This window comes from Petaurus breviceps, unplaced genomic scaffold (assembly GCF_028583685.1).
Source record: "Petaurus breviceps papuanus isolate PSGF00001 unplaced genomic scaffold, PetGlider_PUasm1.0 90865, whole genome shotgun sequence".
NCBI classification, from domain to species: Eukaryota; Metazoa; Chordata; class Mammalia; order Diprotodontia; family Petauridae; genus Petaurus; species Petaurus breviceps.
The window spans coordinates 16,807,841-16,826,613 of NW_027187367.1; the positions used below are offsets into that span (position 1 = coordinate 16,807,841).

At 39.8% G+C, this 18,773-nt stretch overlaps 1 long non-coding RNA gene across 1 annotated transcript in view; it reads left to right on the forward strand.

Annotated features, from left to right (window-relative positions):
* Positions 1–17,427: 17,427 nt before the first annotated feature.
* LOC138150333 (uncharacterized) overlaps positions 17,428–18,773 on the forward strand; it is a 3,407-nt gene continuing 2,061 nt past the window's right edge. The window contains exon 1 of the long non-coding RNA XR_011165549.1: positions 17,428–17,559. This is a non-coding gene — a long non-coding RNA (uncharacterized lncRNA). The remainder of the gene's footprint in view (positions 17,560–18,773) is intronic.

Sequence of the window (18,773 nt, forward strand, 5' to 3'; positions counted from 1 at the left end):
ACCCAAGTCTAACCTATGCTCTATTTTACATAGAGTCGTTCCTTTTGGTTGTGAACTTTATAAGTGGAAAGAGCTAGTTTGGAATGAGTGAAGTCTGACCCCCATTAAAGAAACCAAAAACCATTTCCCTTAATCCAGTCCACATGACTTCTTGGGGGCCACATAAGGTCAAGGAAGGTTTTTGTTATATCTATGACAGAAAGCCACTTCCTCAATCCTGTGAACCATTTGAGGCCTATTCCTATACTGTGGAACTAGGTTGGAGAGGGAACAGGTTTTTTTTTTTTCTACCTCCTCTTCAAATGGCTAGAACAGGCCTTGAGTGCACAGGTTCCCTCAAGGTTGCAGGTTTCACACTCCTGAACTAGAAAGTACCAATTATCACTATGACTTTACTAGGGAGAGTAGAGCGACAGCAACCCCAAAATGGTGGGTTGAAGAGACCAGCCATCAATCATATCCACATAATAAAAATACATGCCAATATAACAGGAAATAACTCCCCATTGGACAATGTATGTGGGGGGATTTCTTCTAGAAGTACAAGGAAGTTGCTGACAAGCCCCTTTTTAATTCAGTTCCTAAACACTGGATTCTGTAATGTTTGTGAAGAAAAAGAACAGGGAGTTACAGCTTTGTCACAATTATAGGGCCATGAATACCATCACCATCTGATACTGGCACCTATAACCATTGATACCTGATCTCCTGGACTGCGATAATGACAATGATATTGATCAAATTAAATCTTGAAGTGGGGAGAGGGGAGTGGATTCTGGATAGAGGGGGGCAGTGTATCAAAAATAATTTTCTAGACACCATAGAGCTGAGATGAATCCTTAATTATGTTCTTGGGTCCATGGAATGTCCTCATAGTTTTCCAAAATCCCTTAAATGCTCTCTTTCAAAATATTCTGGATGACCATGTTCTATCTCAATGATCACTTATCTATTCTTAAGACCTACAATTGGTCTAGTGGCTTGTGGTGATAGTGACTATTTACTGGCTTAGAGAAGCGCCAATTCTAGGAGAGAATATAATTTAATGGGACTTACTAGATGTGCATCAAGTCCCTTCAGTTCTAAATTCTATGATTTCAGGATCCTAATGAGAACCAATATCTGGGGCATGTGATAGGATTGGATCTTGCGTAAGGTGGAGGCCATTCTATAGTATGGGACATTGGTCAGCTGAAGAAGATATTTGGTCTTATAAAATGCTATTAACACTTCATTTCCAAATTTTTCATTGGAGAGTGGCTCTTGTTATCCTTCAGTAATACTCCCAAAGTTTTCCATTGAGAGGCACAACCAGTGATTTTATGAACCCATTCACCTTGACTTTGCATTACTCCACTCAATTCTCACCCAGCTCAGCTAATTCTGGACAAGAAAGAGCAATGAGTAGTTTGAAAAATTCTAGATTTACAGAAACAATGGGACCACTTTTTTTTTTTTAAGCAATTGGGGTTAAGTAACTTGCTCAAGGTTACACGGCCAGTTATTTCTGGGTGTGGTGCTAAGTATCTGAACCCGGAGTCAATCCCAGGTCATCCCGACTCTGGGGCTGGTGCTCTTACTCACTGAGCCACCTGGCCCCCCATTGGGACCACTTTTAATATTTAGTTGACTGTAATGGTAATGGGTCCAAGAGGAGCCTATAGGAACTCGTGTGCAATACAAAGAGTGCTTTGAGAGTGCTTTTTAAAAAAATCAATTCTACTCCCAGCAATGACCTTGAATTTCAAAGAGATTTTCTAGGTGGAGATGTGGTCCCTGGAATCACAGAATGTAGTGGAATGCTAGTGTAGGGGCAATGATTAATACACAGCTATAGTAAGAGAGTATGCTTTGGTAAAGTTGTCTGAAACAGTACCTTCATTGCAGCACACTAATCCTTTTCATAGTGTGTTCTTCATGATTCCCACCAACTTCTACAGCCCAAGACCCTTGCTACACACATATTACTCCATTTCCTCAATCATTGTCCCTGGTTTCTGCTCCTCACTCTCCTGCTTAGGTCTTTTTCCTGCCTAGTACTATAAATTCTGACTTGATGTGGCACAGCTTCCTTTTTATGCCTCCACATTAAAACTTGGAGTCCATTCCCTTTCTTTAATATGCTGAAAGCCCCATCTCTTTTTCCCCAGCCCTCTAGAGGAAGGGATTCAATAGATGTGTGTTTCTTGGATGGCATTATATGTGTTTTCCTGTTGCTTTCTCTTTGAGAATGTTGCCCGGGGGAGTAGTGGTACTTATACTCCTATATAAGGGGTATAAATAGACACATAAAGCCTCCCTATATGTGTCTTTCATCTGCTTCCAGGGGTTGGGGTGTTTGAATCCAAGCTCTATCACTTAGTGTGTATGTGACCTTGGACAAGTCACTTAACATCTAGAGGTGTCATTTTCCTCATTTATAAAAAGAGAAAGCTAACCTCCAAGTTTACTTCCAGATCTGGGTCTATGATTCTAACTAAGCCTGTACCTATCAATGGGAGCATAATAACAAAAGAAGGCCATGGTTTATTCATGTAGCTTCCCAGAAATACTCTCTGTGACCCATTTCCTCATCCTAAGGTCAAGGCTGTGCAAGGCACTTCAATCATCCAAGGATGGACTCAGTAGGAACACTGTTTATCTCAAGTTTGAAGCTTATCCAGATGTGACAGAGGCAGTAGTCAGGACAGGTGGGCAGAAGAGAGTGATAAAAGCATTCAGGAACCCAGCTGGTGTGACACAGGTGAGCTGGGTCAACATAGAAATATACTGCTTGGGAATTATCTGGTTTTCAATGAATCAAGGAACCAAGGATCATGTAGGCAGTCTGGCTAATGAAAATGAAGGAACTAGGAATGAAAAAGTGGGAGGTCAGGTAACAGGTTGGCTGGAATCAGGCCTCACATGGGTGGTTTGTTCTCAGTGTTGGGTAGAGATTTGACTCTTAGAGAACACAGAGAAGGCAGTGGAAGAAATATTATCCTCACTGACATCCTCTCCAGTGGTTGCAGGGTGAAGGAGTTCATTCTTTTGAAATTCTTCAGATTCTGATGAAGAACATTCTGGATGAGTCAAAATTATGTTAAGAGGCAAATGGCCCAGAGCTTTGGATGGCCCAAAGTTCTAAAGCAAGGACATAGCTGGGCAGGAAAGGGAGATGACAGGATATCCAGTGTCCCTCTGTATGACCTTTCCTTCCCCTAAGGTGGAGAAAATGGAGCTGAGAAACCCATGTTCTGTGGCAAACTTGGAGCTCTAAGAAGTTGAAACCAATTGCTACTGAGAGTAATTACTGGTGACCCAAACAGATCACAGGTGGCAACAGAAAAATACTCCTAAATCCTCAGAACAGATTCTGATGGAGAGTCAACACACACACATGAACTCCTTATGTTTTTGTTGGCTGTCTATTTCCTTGGGCCTGGAATTCTCTTCCTCTTCATCTCCACCTCCTGGATTTCCTGGCTTCCTTCAAGCCTCAGATGAAATCCCAGCTTTCTCAAGAAACCTTTCCCTGTGCCCTTAATATTAGGTAGCCTTCATTCTGTCTATTTTCTCTAATCTATCCTGTGTCTACCTTGTTTGTACATAATTGTTTGCATTTTGTCCCCCCATCAGACTGGAAGCTCCTAGAGAGCAGGGATTATCCCCCACCCCAACCCTTCTTTGCATTCCCAGCACTTGGCATATTGTAGGCATTTAATAAATACTTTTAGGCTTGACATTTGAACTCAATGAAAGCCAAGTCTATCATATAATTGTAATGAACAAAGTCCTGTGTTAAAGGTTTAAGAGACACAGAACAAGGCACAGATAGGACCACGATGTAATCCCTTAGGTATTACAGCTGCATTATATTCTCCTTGGTGGGCATCCTCATAGAAAAAAATTCTCATTCTTTGGAAAGCTGTGTGGAAGCTGGTAGGATCTAGTTGAAGCAGCATGACATAGAAAATAGAGAACAGGCTTCAGACAGATTCAGGAAGGACTGAGTTTAAAATCTACCTCTGTTTCATACTGACTGTGTGACCTTGTGGGAGTTGCTAAACCTCTCAGTGTCGCCAGGCATGACTCAAAGAATATAAGTACCAGAATGGTTGTTGAGTTGCTTTGGTAGAGGCAGCTTCCTTACCAGGAATTTCCTACATCATTACAATCACAGGACTGGAGCAAAAAAAATAAAATAAAATAAAATGGGAATCATCATCAGAGATTTCTCCGGTGCTGATCATGTAATCAGGTAACTTTTTTCAACTTAGTTAAGAAAAAAGGAAGGAAGAGAGGGAGGGAGGGAGAAAGAGGGGAGGGAGGGAATGAGGGAGGAAGGGAGGGAGGGAGGAAGGAAGGAAGGAAAGCAAGAAAGAAGGAAGGGAGGAAGGAAGGAAGGATGAAAGGAAGGAAGGAAGCAAAGAAGGAAGGAAGGAAGGAAGGAGGAAGGAGGGAGGGAGGGAGGGAAGGAGGGAGGAAGGAAAGAAGGAAGAAAGGGAGGAAAGAAAGAAGGAAGGAAGGAAACATTTATCACATGTCTACTATGTGCCAGACACTGTACTAAGCACTTTACACATTTTATCTCATTTGATTTTCACAATATCACTGGGAAGTAGATACTATTATTACTCTCATTTAACAGATGAGGAAACTGAGGCAAGCAGAGGTTAAGTGAATTTCTTTGAATCACACAGCTAGTAATCATATAAGACCAAATTTGAACTCAGGTCCAGTGCCCTATAATAATTATAGCTAACATTTATGTAGCACTTATTATGTGCCAGGCACTGTGCTACTAAGGATTTTACAATTTGTATCTTATTTGGTCCTCAAAACCACTCTGGGAGGTAGGTGGCATTATTATTCCCATTTTACATGTGAGGAAACTAGTCAAACAGAAGTCAAATGACTTGCCCAGGGTCATAAAGCTAGTAAGTTTCTGAGTCTGGATTTTAATTAAAGTCCTCCCAACTCTAGGCCTGTGCTCTCTCCATTTCTCTACTTAGCTGCCTGACAGGTTAGTAAAACAGCCATGACTTTTCAGTAGGATGTTTACACAAAACTTGAGGACTTGCTCTCCCTTTGTGCAAGGAGATTAATTTTCCATTGTCTATTCAACCCAGAGTAGCATGGAATAGTGGAAAGAGCCTTGGATTTAGAGACAGAGAACACACATTCAAATCTTATCTCTGCTACTTACAACCTATATGACTTAGGCAAGTCATTCAACCTTTGACAAGAGGGATGGTTTTGAAAAACCTGGGAAGATTTATATGAATTGATGTAAAGTGAAGAGAGGAGAACCAGGATAACAGTGTACACAGTAACAACAATATTTTAATGGTGATCAACTGTGAAAGATTTGGACACCCTGATCAACAGAATGATTCATGACAATTCCAAAGGACTCTTTCATGATGAAAAAGTCCTATATACCTCCAAAGGGTGAACTGATGAACTCTGAGTGCAAAATGATGCACAATTTTTTCACTTTCTTTATTTTTCTTATCTTTTTTTGCAATATTGCTAATATGGAAATATGTTTAACCTGATTTCCTATGTATAATTGAGATCATATTGCTTGCCTTTTAAATGGAGTAGGCGTTGGTGAGAGGGGGAGAATTTGGAATTCGAAAAGAAAATTTAAAATAGATGATAAAAGTCATTCAACCACATTATGCTTCATAGAACTGGAGATCTAAATTTGAAAGGGACTCCAGATCCCATCTTGTTCATCTTTTTGTCTATTTTGCATATGAGGAAAAAGAGAGATTCATTGAATTGAAGTGATTTGCTCAAGTTTACACAGGTCCTAAAAGTACCAGAGTTAGAATTTGAACCAAGAGCCTTTGATTCCAGAGCCAGCGTTCTTCCTACTATACAACGTGGTGCCAGTTTCTTCATATATAAAATGAGGAGGTTGGATGAGATGAGCTCTAAGGTTCCATCCATCCCTAATGGTTATAAAATTAAGATTTTTTTTTTACTCTACCCATTATATTAGCTTAAGCAAAATGTGTCCTATCTATTCCTGGAAGAGCAGGACTCTTAGGCACAGCCCTTTGCCCCACTAATCCACATGGTTCCCTAAGCAGCAAGGAACTTGAAATTTGCCTGAGTTTCTTAAATAGGAGGAAATGGTAGTTGCTGGTGAGAATTGCCCTCTAATCAATCGATATATGCTAGACACTATAGGATACAAAAAAATAAAAATAGTCACTGCCCTCAAGGATCTTACATTCTAATTGGCAGAAAGAACATATGCATATGTAGTCTATAGAACTGAGGACATAACAGAACAAATGTAGCCTGTCTACAGAGGCTTGGACTCAGTCTTCTACTCCAAACTCTACTGGCAGTCTGAGCCCCCACAAGCAAGGCCAGTATTCCTTCTCTCAGGGTTCTAAAAGGACCCTTGAGGGATTGTGGGGTTTTATATCAATACTGTGTTGAGCCCTCATTCAGCATCTTCCTTCAATATCAATCACCAATAATTATTGCCCCCATACAATTTTGCCAGTTCCAGTTAGTGTTTTCCTAGTATCATTTAATCAGATATATCAATGGATATCAATAAGAAATTAATGCCAATTACCTTTTACAAGACATATGCAACTTACCCAGTAGGAAGGAACAGGTTATGACTTCAGGTTCAGTGACAAGGTCTTACCAACCTCTTCCCTCTTCTCCACCCTACACTTTACCAATTAATTCAGAGGTATGGTACTCTAGATAATAGACCAAGACAACCAGTTTCTCATGGTGGATTCCCAACCTTAAAATTTTCTGAGCTGGCATTACCTGTGCAGCTCTGATAATCGAGCCACTCCACTGGATTGTGCTGACAGCTGCGTCTGTTCTTATCTCACTTTGATGTGGCCGGGTATTTGAGATCACTGAGAGTTTAAATGAACTGGATACATGCCCAACAGGGCTGCTATGACAACCCCTCAGAATGACAAGCTGAGCTCATAATGCCAACAGTTTCTACACATCCATGAAGGCACTGACTTCTCCCCCTACCCATCCTTCCTTTGTGGTCTCTTCGCAATAGAGACAAAAATTCTCAGAGCCAACTATCAGCCAAGACTGAGTTTACCAGCTGCTGGTAACTTCCTCTCCAAAACCATCTTCCATTTATTCTGTATTTATTTTGCAGGTATAACGGGGTGCTAGCCAATAAGAGGAGAACAACAACAAAAATCACTAACATTTCATGACGCTGCATGCCAGCCAATGTCATCATCTCACTAGCTCCTCACAACAACTCTGGGAGGTAGACACTATTATTATTCTCATTTTACAATTGAAGAAACTGAGATAAACTGAAGTTAAGTGGCTTGACCAGAGCCAAACAGCTAGTAAATGGGAGGCTGAATCAGAACTCAAATCTTCCTGACTCTAGGTCCAGCACTACCTGTCTGATATAAAGCTTTTTATCACACATCACATGTTTTGTCTGCTGCCAACCCTTGAGCATTCCTGGAAATCTACTACAAGAGATGCTTGATGACAGCTAGTAAAGGAGCCCTGTCCCCAATTTGGAGCATGCTAAGGTATTCTGTCATTGTTTCTTGTCTGTATACTGAGTGATGAAGAAAAATTGAAGAAACAATTCTGAGAAGAAACAGAGAGTGTGTACAAAAAGCAGGCAAAATCAGGGGCTCTCCTTCCTGACGGTGACAAGAGGAAAAACCGCTTACAGATGGAAGAGAGGTAACACCAGTGGCCTATTTTCTTCCCACCTGGGCCAACATGTGGTCAGGAACATATGGAGCCTCTATCTCTTTGCCTCTGTCTTTGTTCTTTCCTGCTCCTGGGTGAAGGAGAATTGAGATAAAAGACCAGGTGGTGATGTTGTGAGTTTTAAAAGATCAGAAGAGCTACCAGAGGTCCAGTGATAGGAGACCATGGCAGAGACTATGGTAGCTGCCAGGCAGAGCCAATGAGAGGCCGGCACAGCCTGGAAGGGCAAAGTGAGTGACCCAGACCAACAAGCAAGAGTGACTCATCCTTCAGCTATGTGGCATTCTGAAGTAAACTTAGTGGGAGGAATGTTTGTAGCAGCAGCCACCGTCTCAGGGACCAAGGTGGTAAAGGAGAGAGTGTGACCCTTTTCAGGGGAAGATGTTTGCACTTCTATTGCTCCTCAGGAAATATCCTTTCGTACCGTCAGTACTTACTAAAGCCCTTTTCTTTGTTGAGTCAGAAGAAGAAGGGATTTGTTCATGTGCATTTTCTATTATGTTGACACGGTTTACAAGATCATAGGGTCACGGGATTTGGAACCAGAAGGGATGCTAGAGATGATTTAGTCCTAATTTTATAGGTGAAGAAACTGAAGTCAAAAAAGTTAAAGGGTTCTAAGGTCACAGGGGAAGGCTATTGCCATGGAGAACAATGAAGGTCTTGGTCAGGGGGACTCTAGCTAAAGTAGCTTACGTAGGAGCTGGGGGCAGGCACACTCAGTTGTAAAAAAAAAAAAAAGCATGTACATGTTCACAGACAAAGTGGCCACAGCTAATTGAGGTATTGTAAATGCAGAGACCCACCCTCCATTACATTTAAGCTTCTTGAGGGGAGACACTTGTGTTTGTTTTGTTTTTTTTTACTTTGTCTCTGTACCCCTGCCATCTAGTATAGTGTCTTCCCTATAGTAGGTACTTAGTAAATGCTGGTTGGGTTGGCATTGGAGGAGATGAGATTGCTTCTAGGTAAGTATCAAGGTTACAGCCTGAGAAGGCTTAATATTATTAAAAATTATTACCTGGGAAGGAAAAAAATTCATTCACAACCATTTTTTTAAGAGAACGAAAATTTGGGGGTTCATTTCTGGGACCAAAGAGATTTTTCAGAAGAATTAGATGTGCCAGTCATTCAATTTTATTTGTGTTTTTTTTTCCTGGTATTTAGGAACAAGCCCTCCATGTAATTTGGAATGGAGATGTTTAGTCTCTCTGAGTGATGTTGTAATAAAAACATCAAATAGAATCAATAAAAAAATCAAAGACATCAATTGCCTTTGATTGTGTCTGTGCAGAACAGTTGTCTGTAAACTCTGTTTTCCCTGTCTGAGGAATATTTCTTTATTTTTTTTTCCTTGTACTTGTTTATTGAAACCAGTAGCAGAAGTAGAAGGGGACCAATGTCCTATTTGTTGTTGATTGGCAAAATACAACTCCAACTGCACAGTGGAAACAAAGAAGAATCAGAATATCCCAACAATAACCACAGACAAGGCTTAGGGGGAAGAGTGCTGGGGACAAGGGTTCCTTCCTGGCTTTGGGACTTCCTTTGTGTGTGACCTTGGGGCAGTCATTTAGCTTTCTGAACTTCAGTTAACTCCTCTGTGGAATGAGGGGAGTGGAGTAACTGACCTGTAAGTCCTTCCTGGACCTAGTGCTGTGATCTCTATCAACATTTAGTAAGCTGATTGGCATCCTAGGGCTGGAGGAGATTTAAATTTATATGCCACGGTTCTTATTCTTTTATTTTTAAATTTTTTCATTTTCTTTAAATGAAAAAATTATTTTTTAAAATAAAATGTTTTCATAGTTCCTATTCTTATAGAGATTACATATTATTAGGAAGATGAAGTACACAGATATTACTATAATACAAAGTATCACATGATCCACCTTCCTTCCAGAGAAGCAAAACAAAGTTCTTTGTGAGGTCAGAAAAGAGGGTCATTATCAACCAGGATGGGGATTGGGAGAGGGTGGTCAGGGAAAGTTTCTAAGAAAAGGTAAAGTTTGAATTGGAGTTAGAGTATTAACATGAGATTGAAGCCCATAGATTTTGAGGTATAATTAACAAGGAAATGGGATGTGTCTTATGTTTTTTGTGATTTCAGTCGGGGGAATTTTGATGAAATGGCCTTTTTGAAAACATTAATGGACTGCATTATTATTCAGTTTCCTCAAATATAAAAGGGAGGAAAATAATAGCACTTAACTTGAAGGGTTCTTGTGAGGACCAAATGAGATGACATTTGTAAAAGCACTTAGCACTGTGCCTGGCAAACAATATAAATGCTTATTTCCTTCCCCTTTCCACTTTTTCTTGCCCTTGTCTTCCCCTTCCTTAATGTTCTATTGTATTTGGGATATTCATGATATTATAACACTGTGTGACAACTGGGTCCTAGATCTCAATCTTGAAGGATCCTCAGAAATTGTCCAGTCCCAAACCCTCATTTTACATATGAGGAAACCAAGGTGCAGGAACATATGTGAAGTGACTGACCAAAGGTTGTGTAATAAATGATTGAAAGGGGGTTTTCAAACTGAAATAAAGAAGTCTGACAAAACAGCAAAAAAATAGGGTCTTCTAACTGGGCGGGATCCCAATTGCAGTCTGAGGCCACCACACAGTAACAGGGTGCAGGAGTGTCAGAGAAGGGCAGAGTGGGTCAGAGTTAAATACATTTCAACAGGGAGGGAATCTCATGGGAGGCACAGTCTAGAGAAGCTGTTACCTAAGTTATTTTATATAACAACTGAAAGTCCATAGAGAAAGCAGGGCTCTGTCATAGGACAAGAATTTTGTTCTGTTCAAGACAGAACTGATTGCTAAATTTTTAGTGTGAATATTTACACCTCAAAAATTAGCAAATGCCTCAAATCAGGAGTTGGTTTATTGTTTTGTTTATTGTTTAAACTTAAGGAAATGATGAAGAAAATGTTACCAATGCGGATTAAATAAAAAAAAAATGTCCTTTATAAGGTTTTTTTTTTTTGAGAGCTGCTTGTTAAACATTTGCACCACTGATAGTCCCCCCTCTGGTTCAATGCTTCACCTTATTTTGCTTTATTTTACTTCTACCCTCAGTTACTTAGTAAACCTCTTTCCTTTCTTGAATCAGAAGAAGCGGGGATTTGTTCATGTGCATGTGCTATTATGTTGACTCAGTTTACAAGACCATAGGGTCATGAGATTTAGAGCCAGAAGGGATGCTAGAGATGATTTAGCCCTAATTTAATAGGTGAAGAAACTGAAACCAAAAAAGTTAAAGGGTCCCAAGGTCACAGGGGAAAACTGTTGCCATGTAGAACAATCAAGATCTTAGTGGCGAGGACTGGCCAGCTAAAGTAGCTTAAGTAGGAGCTGGGGGCAGGTGCACAAAGCTAGATGTAAAAAGCCATGCACACATTCACAGACAAAGTGATCACAGCAAATTGAGATGATATATATTTTTTTCTAGCTTGACACTGTTACTTGTTGGGCCTGAACTCTCAAGGTCTGAATCCTGGACCTCACTTCTTGTTGTCCTTCTCTTGGACAGTGGTCATTACTTATTTTGACCCTGTTTCTGCTTCAGATGGTCTGCTCACCTCTTGCTCTTTTCATTTGCACAACCTGCCTGCCCATTTTTTGGTCTAGGTTTGACCTCCAACTCATTAGAGCATCTTGGCTGCTCCTCTAGCAGAATTCAATTAGCACCATGGACCACCTGGGGGCAGTGCTAGATGGTGGGATCCCAGAGCCAGAGCTAGTGTGGCAAAGTCAAAGGAGGGACTGGTGAGTGGATCAAGAGAGAGGACAGTCAGACTACAGGTATAGCCACATTGGGGGAAAAGGCACCCTCCTTCTCTAAGGAGTCTCACCCCTCAACCTCACAGTGGGCAAACCCTAGGAGAGATGCACCATGGTAATGGGTACATTCATGTTACTCCTTGGAGAACTTTGTTCAAGGCAAGGCATGGAGATCACCATTTGGGAGGAAAACACATGTTTCTGGGGAGAAAGTCATGCCTGACCCCATCTCAGCAAAGAAGCATATACCTCTGGATGTTGGCACCTTTGAGTACAGCTGAGGGGAGTAGTAGAAATGCTTAAGTCAAAAGCATTTAAGTCAAAAGGGAAAATCTGCACCTAGGTATGGACTAGTAGAAACTACTGTGGTAGGTACCCTTCTCCCTTCCCTCCCCCATTTAGAAGCACTGAGCCAAATAGAGAGAGGGAGATGAAAGTTTCTAGTAGGAAAGGCAAGGGGATTACTCGCCAGTGTTCCTTACATGCTTTCCTGGACTATTCCCTCACACCCACATGCCCATGATTGTGGTGAGATTGATGTACTCTCAGATCATAGGACGATTGGCTGTGAGAGCTGGGAGGGATTTGGGGATCATCTGGTCCAACTCATCAAGGGAGACAAGGCCCGTGAAAGCATTTTGGGAAGTATAATGCACTGTACAAATGTAAGGGATTGTTATTACTGACATCTGCTGTTTTTAATTATCTGTTCCCACGGCTCCCCCTCCTGTGGATGTGAATAATCAAAGAGTAGACTGCCCAACAGAGCTCACTTGACAGAGTAGACCAGAGTTCTTGAAGAGTCGGGTGTGAATTGAATTCTGTTTTCCCTGCCAATCATTTCAGAGAGGTTTTATCTTCATTTCTGATTGATCTTCAGTTGACAGGAGCCGCCTCCAAACTCACTTTACTGTCCCCCCATCTTTTCTGTAAATTGGCACAGTGGTATCGTAAGAACCTGGGCAGAAACACATATAATCCAGGTTTCAGCTTGGCCATTAACTTACTTCATAACACTGAGCAAATTACTTTCTTTCTCTGGCCTCAGTTTCCTTTTCTGTAAAATGAGGGGATTGATGACTTCTAAGGTCCCTCCCAGCTCTAACATTCAACATTCTGTGATTTTTTTTAAACTTATATAAGTACATTTATAAGGCTTCTGCTTAATCTTTAGAACTTTGATAGTGAATTTCTTGATAATTCCCCAAAACATTTCTCCATCCCACCAGGTCCTCTCCCCTCATTTATAAATTCAACTTTAGCTCTGGTGAAAGGAAAATACTCAAATCCTCTCCCTCCACTCTTCCTGCCAATCATCTCTCTTTTTTTTGTTCCTCAGCATTGAGAGGGGCAGTAGAAATCTGCATATTAATTTGAAAATGAGATCAGTCATTAGCTATAACCTGTCATGTATCGTCCAATGTATCTGGACCTGGATTAGGTACAATATTGCCACTGAAAAAAAGGGAAAGAAGGGAGAGAGAGAGAGAGAGAGAGAGAGAGAGAGAGAGAGAGAGAGAGAGAAGCTAAATAATTTAAACTCATTATTCTGCTAATCTTCCTGCTTGGCCCAGCTCCCCAGAGGTGTGTTAGGAGGTAATTGAAAATAGTGAGACTCACAGAGAAGGCATTCAAGAGGAGACTTGCCAGTCCTGGAGAGCAGATCCTTGATCACCTTTTCTATTGTTTAATTGAGAAAGAATTACCAGGGGATGGGGTGGCTAGGTGACGCAGTGAGTAAGATCGCTGGCCCCAGAGTCAGGAGTCCCAGGATTGGTTCCGGCCTTAGATACTTAAAACCCACACAAGAAAAACTGGCCGTGTAACCTTGAGCAAGTTACTTAACCCCAATTGCTTAAAAAAAAAAAGAATTACCAGGGGGACAAGGGGGGGGGGTTGTGGTGGGGGGAGAGACAGAGATAGAGACACTCAGAGAGAAACAGAGACAGAGACAAAAAGACAGAGACAGAGATAGAGAGAGCAACATAGAGAGACAGGCAGAGAGAAGGATTGAGAGGAAGGCAAAGAGAGAGACAGGTAGAAATAAAGTCACAGAGAGACAGAGAAAGAGACTGAGAGACATAAAGAGACACAGATAAAGGCAAGGAGACACACAGAGAGACAAAAACAAAGAGAAGCAGAGACAGATAAAGGCAGAAACAGAGTGAAAGAGAAAGACAAAGGCAGAGGTAGAGACAGATGACAACGAGGCACAGATAAAGACGAGACAGACAGACAAGAGAAAGACTGAGAAACAGAAGAGACAAAAGGACACATATAAAGACAAGGAGACAGAGACAGAAAGAGACAGAGAAAAGGATAGAGAGACAGACAGGGACACACAGAGACATGGAGAGACAGAGAAAGGGAGAGAGACAAAGGTAGAGAGATGTAGAGAAAGAGACTGAGAGAGGCATAGATAATAAAGACAAGGAGACAGCGAAAGAGACAGAAACAAAGATAGAGAGAAGCAGAGGGAGACACAGGGGCAGAGACAGAGATCATAGATTATAGAGGCAAACTGAAATTAAGAATAGAATTTCTTACTGCAATCCCAATCCTGAAAATCATGGTCCTTTCTCGCTAGTGTAGTGGGGCTGATACAATTGTTCCTGTGCCCTGGCCCCTTTCAGTGGGGCTATATGCTCTGATTTCTTGCTAAAGGACAGAATTAACCAGGGGCTCCAGTAAGGGACAGTGGGCATTGGCTGTGTAGCACCAGAGAGCCTGACTCCCAAGTGAATCGGGAAGTTGTCTCATCTACATCCTTACAATCCACAAAGTGGGTAGCTCTTCCTGACTCAGGGACCAATTATTTTTAACTTTTTTTCTTTTAATTTAAATTTTAAAATTTAAATTATCAGTTCTAAATTTACTCCTTTCCTCCACCCCCTATCCAGCCCATTGAGAAGGCAAGAAATACAATATGCATCATACATATGAAGCTATGGGACATTAGTCATGTTGTTGGGAGGGGGGAATAAGAAAAATAAAGAAATTGAAAGAAAATATACTTTAATCTGCACTCTGAATTCATCAGTTCTCTGGAGGTAGAGAGCATTTTTCATTATGAGTCCTTTGTCATGCAGCATTGTATGTATCAGAGTAACTAAGTCTTTCATAGTTGATTGTTATTACAATATTGCTGTTACTATGTACAATATTCTCCTAGTCCTTCTTATTTCATTTTGCACCAGCTCATGTATGTCTTTCTAGGTTTTTCTGAAACCATCTTCTTCAACATTTTTTTTTTTGCCTTTTTTGGAGGGCAGTTGGGGTTAAGTAACTTGTCCAAAGTTACATGGCTAGTTTTTTTTGTGTGGGTGTTAAGTGTCTGAGGCCAGAACCGAACTCCGGTCCTCCTGACTCTAGGGTGGGCTCTTTACTCACTGTGCCACCTAGCCACCCTCCTTCACCATTTCTTAAAGCACAAAGGCATTTCTTCACAATGATATACCACACTTGTTCAGTCATTCCCTAATTGATAAGGAACACCTTGTAGCAGCAAGCACCCCAAGCGTCCTCAGGGTTTGCTTTCCACCACAGGTTCTTGGATCTGCTTTGATAAAGGAAAGCAACTCAAAATGGGTTAACAAGCTTATTTTAATCAGTCAAATATGTATCGTTTACCTCGTTCAGGCGAAAAAGGTCAGCACCCCGAATTTGAAAGTATACAGGCAGAATTATCAAGACAGAAACAGATCAAGTAGACAGATTTCCAAACTGTCCAACCATTACATCCATACCAAACAACATCTGGGTTTCAAAGCCGGGGGGGGGGGGGCTCTCAACAATGGCTAGCCCAGAGTTTCATCAAATCACAGAACACTTCTCAAAGTGAGCCCCAAAACAAAGCTACACAACAGGGCTTATATAGCCTTCTTCTGGCTCAGAGAATGTAACAACCTTATTGACTCACTGGCCAATCAAGAAGTATCTATTGAAAAACAAGCCTCCTACCCCAGGCTCCAGGTGCACTTTAGCCTAGGGGCAGGGAAGATCTTTCAATTTACATTCCCATTACACACCTCAGTTTCCAATTCTTTGTCATCATAAAAAGAGCTTCTATAAATATATTTGTACATATAGGTCTTTTTCCTTTTTCTTTGATCTCTTTGGAGTACAGAAATAGTAGTAGCATTGTTGGGTGAAAGAATATGCACATATTTATAACCCTTTTGGGCATAATTCCAAATTGTTCTCCAAAATGGTTGGACTAGTTCACAGCTCTGCCAACCATTGTGAACCCATTTTTCAACAGCCCCTCTAGCATTTGTCATTTTTCCTTTTCTGTCATGTTAGTCAATCTGATAGGTTTGAGGTGAAACCTCAGAATTGTTTTACATTGCATTTCTCAAATTATTAGTTATTTAGAGTTTTTATATGATTATTGATAGCTTTGATTTCTTGTAAAAATCACCTGTTCATATAATTTTCTATCCACTTATCAATTAAAAAAATAAATTTGGTTCAGCTCTTTACATTTGAGAAATGAGAACTTTATCAGAGAAATTTGCTGTAAATTTTTCCCCATTTCCTACTTTCTAATTTTGGTTGTATTGGCTATGTTTTTGCAAACCCTTTTTAATTTAATATAATCATAATGATCTGTTTATCTCCTGTGATCCTCTCTATCTCTTGTTTGGTGATGAACTCTTCCCTTATCCATAGATCTGGCAGGTAATTTTTTCCATGACTCCCTAATTTGCATGTGATATCACTTTTTATGTCTGAATCTTGTACCCATTTTACCTTATCTTGGTATACAGTTTGTGAAGTTAGCCTGTTCTTTGTTTCTACCAGACTACTCTTCAATTTTCTCAGTAGTTTCTGTTAGATAATGAATTCTTGCCCCAATAGCAGGGATCTATGGGTTTTGCAAATAGGTTACTGCAGTCATTTACTTCTGCATATTTTGTACCTAATATGTTCTATTGATCAGTCACTCTTATTTCTTATTGTAATGCCAAGCAAAGGCAACTCCCAAAGTTAAGAATACCAGCATAGTAACTCTCCATTTTATTCAGTGACAAATTAAGGCAAAACATTCACAGAACAGAGAAAATCAAAATATAGCATTCACCAAGTGTGATTCAATAATTTCCAAGTACTACTCCACCCCTGTGCAGTACATTCATTTAGTCAATCACAAAATCTCTCTTCTCAAATGGAGATTAAGATTAGTTTCCAATCATAAACAAAGTATATTCATTTGGTCAATCACAGAGCACAAAAAAGTCAAGTTTCCCACCCCTGGATCACAACTGAATTACAGTTATCATATTTAACGTCAAGCACCTTCTCAAAAGGGGCAGTGGAGAACACAAAAGGCCATCATCAATTCACTCTCTGCCTGCAGAATAGTCTCAGGAACCCTGAAAATATCAGCAAGACCCTCTTTCAGGATTTCTGAAAACATACAACAAGAAAAACCTTCTTCAGGGCTTCTGAACCAACAGCAAGATTCCAGAACCTCTGCAACAACAGTACTGTCCACCAGCAGACGAATCTGGCAAAACAACATCAAAACACACAAACAAAATACTGGCATCACAGCCATGTCTCCTCAGTCCTTGGCAGCTCTGGGTGGCTGCTCTCAAAAGTCCTGGGCAGATCCAAATCGCCCTCAGCAATCCTCTCTCTCTCTCTGCCTTCATGATGCTGCTGTCAAAACTTCTGCTTCTTTCTTCTTGGGCCTCCTCTCTACTTGGGCTTCTCTCTAAATCCATGGCACCTGCTCCTCCCAGCTCAGCCCTCTCTTTTCATGTCAACAAGTCCATCTCGCAAATGGAATTCACAAGCTCTGGGTTTCAACACTCAACCCTAAAACCAAGCCAATGCAGGGGAATCTTTAAATTCCATTACTATTACACATATCCATTACCAGATTGCTACTTTGTAGTATAATTTGAGATCTAGTACTGCCAGGCTGTCTTCCTTCACTTTTTTTTCATTGATTCTCTTGGAATTCTTGACCTTTTGTTCCTCCAGATGAGTTTTGTTATTGTTCATACTTATTTGATATGACATTGAGTAAGTAAATTAATTTACAGAGTATTGTCATTAAAAAAAATTTTTATTAGCTGGACCTACATGAGCAATTAATATTTTTTCTAATTGTTTAAATCTGTCTTTATGTAAAGAGTGTTTTGTAGTTGTGTTTGTATAGTTTCTGTGTGTGTTTAACAGGTACACTTCTAAAAAGTTTATATCCCAAAAGTTTTATGCAATTATTTTAAATAGAATTTCTCTTTTTATTCCTGTTCGCAACACATAGGAATGCTAATGACTTTTGTAGGTTAATTTTAAATCCTGAAATTTTGCTAAAGTTACTTGTTTTGACTAGTTTTTTTCATTGATTCTCTATGGTTTTCTAAGTATATCATAATATCATCTACAAAAGTGATAGTTTTGTTTCCTCATTGCTTATTTTTATTCCTTTGATGTCTTTTTCTTGTCTTTGCTGTAGTTAGCATTTCTAGTATAATATTTAATAATAACGGTGATCATGGTATCCTTATTTCATCCCTGATCTTATTGGAAAGGCTTTTAGTTTATCTTCCTTTCAAGCTTACTCTTGGTTCTAGATAGAAACTACTACTTTTAAGAAAAACTTCATTAGTCTCTATGCTTTCTAGTATTTTTTTATAGGAATGGATGTTGTAGTTTATCAAAATATCTTTTTTTGCATCATATGATCGTTTTTTGTTTTTGTTATTGATATGATCAATTGTGCTTATAGTATTCCTAATATTGAACCAGCCCTACATTTCTGACATAAATCCCACCTGGTAAAAGTTTTTTTTTTAATTCCCTTATTAGTATTTTATTTTTTAAAAATTTGCATCAATATCCATTAGGGAAATTTGGCTATAGTTGTTTTTTTTTTTTTCTTCTGTTTTTGAATTTCTTAGTTTAGGTAACAGAAAGATATTTATACCATAGAAGGAATTTGGTAAGACTCTTTTACCTATTTTTTTTTTCAGATAGCTTATTATTAGAATTAAAATTTTTTTAAATGTTTGGTAGAATTTGCTTATAAATCCATCTGGTCCTACTGATCATTTTTGATACAGTGCTTGCCATGGGGACACAGACACCAGCCAAAAGCATCTAAGGTCATATGTGTGTGTATACATACATACATACATATATATGTATATGTGTGTATATATCTATCTATATCTATCTATCTATCTATCTATCTATCTATCTATCTATCTATCTATCTATCTATCTATCTATCT